General features: G+C 41.6%; 1 non-coding gene across 1 annotated transcript; it reads left to right on the forward strand.

Annotated features, from left to right (window-relative positions):
- Positions 1-1,940: 1,940 nt before the first annotated feature.
- Positions 1,941-2,078, forward strand: LOC119930242. The gene has a single exon (XR_005451727.1). It is a non-coding gene; the product is annotated as a small nucleolar RNA SNORA7 (small nucleolar RNA).
- The last annotated feature ends 5,459 nt before the right edge of the window (positions 2,079-7,537 follow it).

Consider the following 7,537-nt stretch of genomic DNA (forward strand, 5'->3'; position numbering starts at 1 on the left):
GTTTGCCACATGAATATTAATACATTTCTAAGTGGGGAATGAAGGTACAGGTGCGATTTAGGAAAGGTGTTGTGTATTCATCTCCTGTTTACATGAAAACTTCAAAATGAATCTGAGATTTTATTGGGGGACAATTATACTTTACAGTCATCTGATGGGTTCTTAGCTTGTAAAAGTCTATCAGTCCACTAATGGCGATCAAGTAAATTGTAGCAGAAAAGATACCAAGGAGATTCAAAGAATCTCCAGTATCTGCCCTTTCTCCCTCATCCAGATCACCATTATGCTGGTCCAAGCACTTTTCATACCCCAGTTCAATTTCTATATTAGCCTCCTCACTAGTCTACTATCCTCCTCCACACTCTCCCTGCTCCAAGCCATACTTGACTATCCAGATTTTTTTTATTTCAAGCACATCATCTTCACAACCCTCCCCATGCCTCTCAAAGGTCAAGTGGCTATGCCTTCCTGTTCTCAACAAAGAGAAACGTGATGAAGACGCATTGGTTTTAGGCACTCAGCTATCAAACTTCTCCTTTTGTCTGTTCCTTGAACATTCTTTTCCTCTCAGACTGGTCTACTCGCTGTGCCACTCTCATCTCTCTTGCTACTGACTTGTATGCAGAGACCTTGTCATACAATAATAATGATAATAATAATGATGGAATTCAAGTGCTTACTATGTGTGAAGCACTGTTCTAAGCACTGGGGAGGATACAAGGTGATCAGGTTGTCCCACGTGGAGTTTGCAGTCTTAATCCCCATTTTACAGATGAGGTAACTGAGGCTCAGAGAAGTTGAGTGACTTTCCCAAGGTCACACGGCAGACATGTTGGGGAGCTGGGATTAGAACCCAAGACCTCTGACTCCCAAGCCCGTGCTCTTCAGAGAAGCAGCGTGGCTCAGTGGAAAGAGCCTGGGCTTTGGAGTCAGAGGTCATGGGTTCAAATCTTGGCTCCACCAATTGTTATCTGTGTGACTTTGGGCAAGTCACTTTACTTGTCTGTGCCTCAGTTACCTCATCTGTAAAATGAGGATGAGGACTGTGAGCCCCTGTGGGACAACCTGATCACCTTGTAACCTCCCCAGCACTTAGAACAGTGCTTTGCACATAGTAAGCACTCTTTCCACTCAGCCATGCTGGTTCTCAAATACAGCAGATCACAACTCTCCCCATCTTGAAAGCCCTTCTGAAATCTCATCTCCTTCAGGAAGGCCTTCCCTAAAAAAATGTATTATCCCTTACTGCCTGTTCTAAGTATCGAAACCCTCACACCTTCTAGAGAAGCACCTTGGCCTAGTGGAAGGAGCACAGGCCTGGGAATTAGAGGAGTTGGATTCTACATCTGGCTCTGCCGCTTGTCTGCTGTATGATCTTGGACAAATCAAAATTCTGTGTCTGCTCATCTATAAAATGAGGATTAAATCCCACTCCCTCCTACCTAGACTGTGAACCACGTGTGGGACAAAACTGTGTCCAAATAATAATTATGATAGCATTTGTTAAGCGCTTACTATGTGCCATGCACTGTTCTAAGCGCTGGGGGTACAAGGTAAATGGGTTGTCCCACGTGGGGCTCACACTTTTAATCCCCATTTTACAGATGAGGTAACTGAGGCACAGAGAAGTTGTGACTTGCCCAAAGTCACACAGTTGACAAGTGGCAGAGCCGGGAACTGCTAAGCTTGCATCTACCACAGTGCTTGGCACACAGTAAGTGCTTAAATGCCAATAGTATAATTATTATACACCCTATTAATAACCCATGAACATATGCTTTTTTTTCCTCTTTTTTTCTCATCCACAGGAAGAGATCATGTCTATTTTTTTTTTTTTCTATTATAGTCCTCCAAATGCCTAGTTCAGTGTGTGGCACCTAGTAAGCACTCAGCAAGTACAAGTGATCAGATTTTAAAGTAACTTTCACTAAAGTGACCACATATTCTCAGGGTCACACCTGGAGAGTTTCCAGTCCTCTACCAGTCTCGACTATAGGAGGAAGAGTCAAGCAGAGGCCTACCCATTCTATTTCTAGCTTGGGCAGTGGCTAGCAAGTGGAAGGCAATCTGCTACAAGTCAAAACTCCCCTGTGCTGGGCAGCAGCAGTATGGGAGAGAGTCGAGGGAGGAGACTCAAGTTTACTGCGCGGAAGGAGGCGATGGTAAACCACTCCTGTATTTTTACGAAGGAAACTCTATGGATGTACTACAGAACGATTGTAGATGGAGGTGGGGCATTCTGGAAGAGATGTGTCTATGGGTCGGAGATGACGCGACAGCATAAGACAAGAAAAAATGATCAAAGGAGACTGACAGCTAAGGAAGTCTAATGACTGAGGTGACTGGCTCTTCCAACATAATCATTAGTTAGCCTCCTTTGAGTAACCATGACTTGTGAACACACAATATCTAACACAAAGCAGTGTGGCTCAGTGGAAAGAGCACGGGCTTTGGAGTCAGAGGTTGTGGGTTCAAATCCCATCTCTGCCAATTGTCAGCTGTGTGACGTTGGGCAAGTCACTTAACTTCTCTGTGCCTCAGTTCCCTCACCTGTAAAATGGGGATTAAGACTGTGAGCCCCACGTGGGACAACCTGATCGCCTTGTATCCCCCCAGCGCTTAGAACAGTGCTTGGCACATAGTGAGAGCTTAACAAAATACCATCATCATCATTATTATTATGAAATATTTAGTAGCTATGAGCAACATTGGAAGTTATCATTTTTGAGAACTGGTCCTTAACTATGTATTCTACCAGTAAACGTGTTTAATTCCTGTATTAAAATCTCTGGTTGTCTGTGGTGAGGTATTGATCATATATAAACTACACATTCTTAAATTTAGGAAAATCAACTCTCAAAATGTTCTTTACCTTGTCCTTTTTTTATTTTGCTAGAGGTGCTTGAAGGAGAAGTAGCATCAAGTAAGCAAGATTCCAGGTTGTCCAAATTGATAAAGCTGATAATAATAATAATGATAATAATAATAATGGCATTTGTTAAGCATTTACTATGTCCAAAGCACTGTTCTAAGTGCTGGGGAGGATACAAGGTGATCAGGTTGTCCCACGTGGAGCTCGCAGTCTTAATCCCCATTTTTCAGATGAGGTAACTGAGACACAGAGAAGTTAAGTGACTTGCCCAAAGCCACACAGCTGACAAGTGGCCGAGCTGGGATTTTAACCATGACCTCTGACTCCCAAGCCTGGGCTCTTTCCACTGAGCCATGCTGCTTCTCTGATAACAAAAAACAACCAACTCCAATGACTTTCTGGAAAGAAAATCTCTCTGTCAGAGTCTCCATGATCGAGTTACATTACGCCTAACTTTTGTCCTTTAAAAAAAAACACCCAATACTGAAATCTTTAAATTCAATAAATAAATATCTGTAGTCTGTTATGCTTATCTAAAATATTTGATATTTTTTTCTTCCTGGTTATGAGAATCATGACACAATCAAACTTTCCTTGTAAAATCTAATGGTATGATCTTCCAGAAATGGTATCACAAGCTCTTGTTGATGTCTTCTGAAGTGTTTTTAAAGAAAAGGGGCATGAGTCTTAGACTCCAACAATGAGGAATTTTTGATGAAGCCCCTTAATAAGATTCCTCTAACTCCCTAGTTGAACTTCCTAGTGAGGCACTGTAGAATGTGGAATATTTTCCCTATCCAGATAGCACTTAAGGTTTTCTTTCAACCAAACACTGTGGTTTTGTCATCCAGTGACAGAAAAAAGGGTGGTAGCTCGCTGATTCTGATCAATATCTCTTTTTTTTGTTTTTTAATGTTTAACTGCTTATTCCAGGCACTGCCCTAAGACCTAGGATAGGCACAAGCTAATCAGGTTGGACACATCCTGTGTTCCACATGGGGATCCCAGTCTTATTGCCCGTTTTACAGATGAGGGAACTGAGGCCCAGAAGTCATGTGACTTGCCCAAGGTCACACATCATACAAGCGATGGAGCCAGTATTACAACCCAGATCCTTTCAACTCCCAGGAGAATCAGTGTGGCTGAGTGGAAAGAGCCCGGGTTTGGGAGTCAGGGGTTGTGGGTTCTAATCCCAGCTATGCCGTTTGCCAGCCGTGTGACCTTGGGCAAGTCACTTCACTTCTCTGTGCCTCAGTGACCTCATCTGTAAAATAGGGATTAAGACTGTGAGCCCCACGTGGGACAGTATGATTACCTTGTATGTACCCCAGCACTTAGAACAGTGCTTGACACATAGTAAGCACTTGATAAATACCATAATCATCACTAGCTTCTGCAGCTGTCTGTTTCTTCAAGGAGGTTATAGCACCCTGTTATTTAAGGTATTCAAGATTGGAGCCTGTTTCTCCTCACTCTTCACCTTGAATGATCCCTTTATCATTCGTTGTATCTACCTGAACAGAACCGGTGCTATTCTGACCCAATTGTACAGAGTTTATGGCACTGTCTCCCCTCCTCATCAGTCACTGGTGGGGAAGCTCCAAAAATAAATGTCCCAAGTGTCAACCTTCTTTATTGTTTAGCAGATTTCTCAAATGAAAAATGATACATCCCTAAGGCCCACGAGCTGATTGTTGAAGCATTAATTATTTCCACAGATTATTGATAACTCAATAACTCACAAATGGCAGGGCCAGGAGAGGGTTATGGAAAGTCATCAATAACAAGTGGAAATAATGGCTCTCTGGGTAACCCATTGGATATTTTGTTCAACGATTTCTAACACATAGGAGCACCTTGGTCTCGTACTGTTTTTGTAAGTTATTTCCACCTGTTGAACTTGAAACCAGAGAAGGTCATTTAGTTCAAACCATAGAGCGAAGGTGGATTTGTGCTCTTGAACAAGAGCACAAATAAGACTGGGATTTATTTTTTTTCATGTTAGTATCTTTGTGTGTTTGATAAATTGGTAAAAAGGGAGAAAGCAGTACACTATATAGCTCAAAGATGAGGAAAAAATATGGATTAGTGGAAAGGGGTTGGGACTTAGAGACAAAGGTCCTGAGTTGTAGGGGCAGCTGTGTAGCCCAGGGCGAGTTCCTTAACTAGATGAGCCTCATATTATTATTATTTGCCTCTGCAAAATGGGGATAAAGCATTGTTCTCTTTTTCTCTTAGACTTTGATCCCCAAATAAGTTAGGGATTGTCTACTCTGGTCTGTTTCTACCCTGACATTTGAAACATAGGAATCTCTGTGAAGTGAGGGATGGTACAAAAATGTTTCCAATTCAAATTGCCATCAGATTTTGAACGCTAATCTTTCTCAGAGTGCTGTCTCTACCAGGATTTAAGGGTGGTTTTCATAACACTTTAAAGTAAAGTGTATTTTAGAGGGCTCATTGCTTTCAGTACATTTCTTTGGAAAACATTTTCTGGTGATGAAATGATTTGAGTTGGAAATGCCCGCGTTCTTTGTCAGTCCAAATGAATTTCAGTGTTTAGTGGAAGACCCAGCTGTTGTGATGAAAAATAGTGCCTGAAGACCCAGAGCCAGCGTTCAGGGGTTTATTTTTGATCTCTCCACTAATTGCTAAAATGGATTCTAAATTAGTGTCAATCACTGTAAATTTTCTCTTGTAAACAAGGGCCCACTAAGAATTGCATGAAGCTTTTTTGCTTCCTCCAGCCAGGGCATTGAATAATCTGTCAGAGGTTAATCCTTTCAATTTTGATTTTAGAATTAGAGAGGGCATATCAGACATTGAAGCTTGACCAGAAAATTTATCTATATATGTGTGTGTGTTTCATATATGCTTCATATTACTCTATTCATTTTACTTGTACATATTTATTCTACTTATTTTATTTTGTTTACTTGTTTTGTTCTCTGTCTCCCTGTTCTAGACTGTGAGCCCACTGTTGGGTAGGGACCATCTCTATATGTTGCCAACTTGTACTTCCCAAGTGCTTAGTACAGTGCTCTGCACACAGTAAGCACTCAAATACGATTGATTGAATGAATGAATATGTGTGCATGCGTGCATATGTGTATATGCATCAATCAATCAATCGTATTTATTGAGCGCTTACTGTGTGCAGAGCACTGTACTAAGCGCTTGGGAAGTACAAGTTGGCAACATATGGAGACAGTCCCTACCCAACAGTGGGCTCACAATAAACATATGTACATATATAATGATAATGGCATTTAAGTGCTGACTATTTTTCAAGCACTATCTTAAGCTCTTAAGGGTAGGTAAGAGCTAATCAGGTTGGACATAGTCCCTGTCCCATATGGGGCTCAGAGTCTTAATCCCCATTTTGCAGTTGAGGTAACTGATGCACAGAGAAGTGAAGTGACTCGTCTGATGTCATACAGCAGGCAAGTGGCAGAACCAGGATTAGAGCCCATGTCATTCTGACTTTCAGGGGCAAGTTCTATCCACTAGGCTATGTAATGAAGTTCACCTCTGTGTGTGTGTGAGTGAAAGAGATGTAAGCCCTGGGGTAAATCAATCAATCAGTTGCATTTCTAAAAGTGCTTACTGTGCACAGAACAAAGGCTCTCATGCTGTCATGCTTGATGTTTGTAGCATTAATGTTGTTTTCCTTTGCTTGTCTGGTCCCTCCTGTCTTAACAAGCTTTTGTCCACAGAGAGTCCCTCCTTTCTGCATAGCCATGTGTCATGTTTGTCTCTCCTCAGCAGTCTGCTCCCAGGCTGCAGCACAGATTCAGAGTTCTCTCAGGTTATGTTCTATTGTGTCCGTAAAATATTTCTTCGCTGTTTTTTGCTCTTTATACTACAAGTCAAATCATAGCAATGGTTTTAATAGCATCGATTGATTGGGTGCTCACTGTGTGCAATCCCCTTCCCGTATGCTTTTTGAAAAGTACAACAGAAGAGAGCCATTCCCTTCTAAAAGAATACAATACCAAGGGGATGGACACAGAAAGTCTACTAGTGAAACAGTGTGGGCTAGTGGAAAGAGTCCGGACAACAACAACAGGGTCTGCATTGTAAGCCTGCCACTTGTCTGCTGTGTGGTCTTGAACAAGTTGCTTCATTCCTTTCTGCCTCAATTTCCTCATCTGTAAACTGTGAGACAGAGATTCGGTCCAATCTGATTATCTTGTATCTACCTTAGGGCTTAGTACTAGAGCCTGGTGCATAGTAAATGCTTAAGAAGTACCACAAAACCTTCTAACTAGGAAAGGTCTTTAACGTGGGACATTTCTTCATCACTATGGGGAGCTAAACTCCAAAGTGTCCCCTTTGATAGTATGTGTGGAAGATGATCTCTTCTGAAGTCCTATGTTTTTAAAAATCTGAATTCAAAACAGAGCAACAATGAGCTGACTGTGCTAGAAATGTTAGGTTGAGGGAAGAGAGAATTTGTCGGTAATTTGTGAGGTAACTGCTATCTTTGAATATTGTAGCTTTTAGTGTTATTCATTCATTCAATTGTATTTATTGAGCACTTACTGTGTGCAGGGCACTGTACTAAGCGCTTGGGAAGTACAAGTTGGCAACATATAGAGACGGTCCCTACCCAACAGTTGGCTCACAGTCTAGCACCTGTACATATGTATATATGTTTGTACA

This window comes from Tachyglossus aculeatus, chromosome 6 (assembly GCF_015852505.1).
Source record: "Tachyglossus aculeatus isolate mTacAcu1 chromosome 6, mTacAcu1.pri, whole genome shotgun sequence".
Lineage (NCBI taxonomy): Eukaryota > Metazoa > Chordata > Mammalia > Monotremata > Tachyglossidae > Tachyglossus > Tachyglossus aculeatus.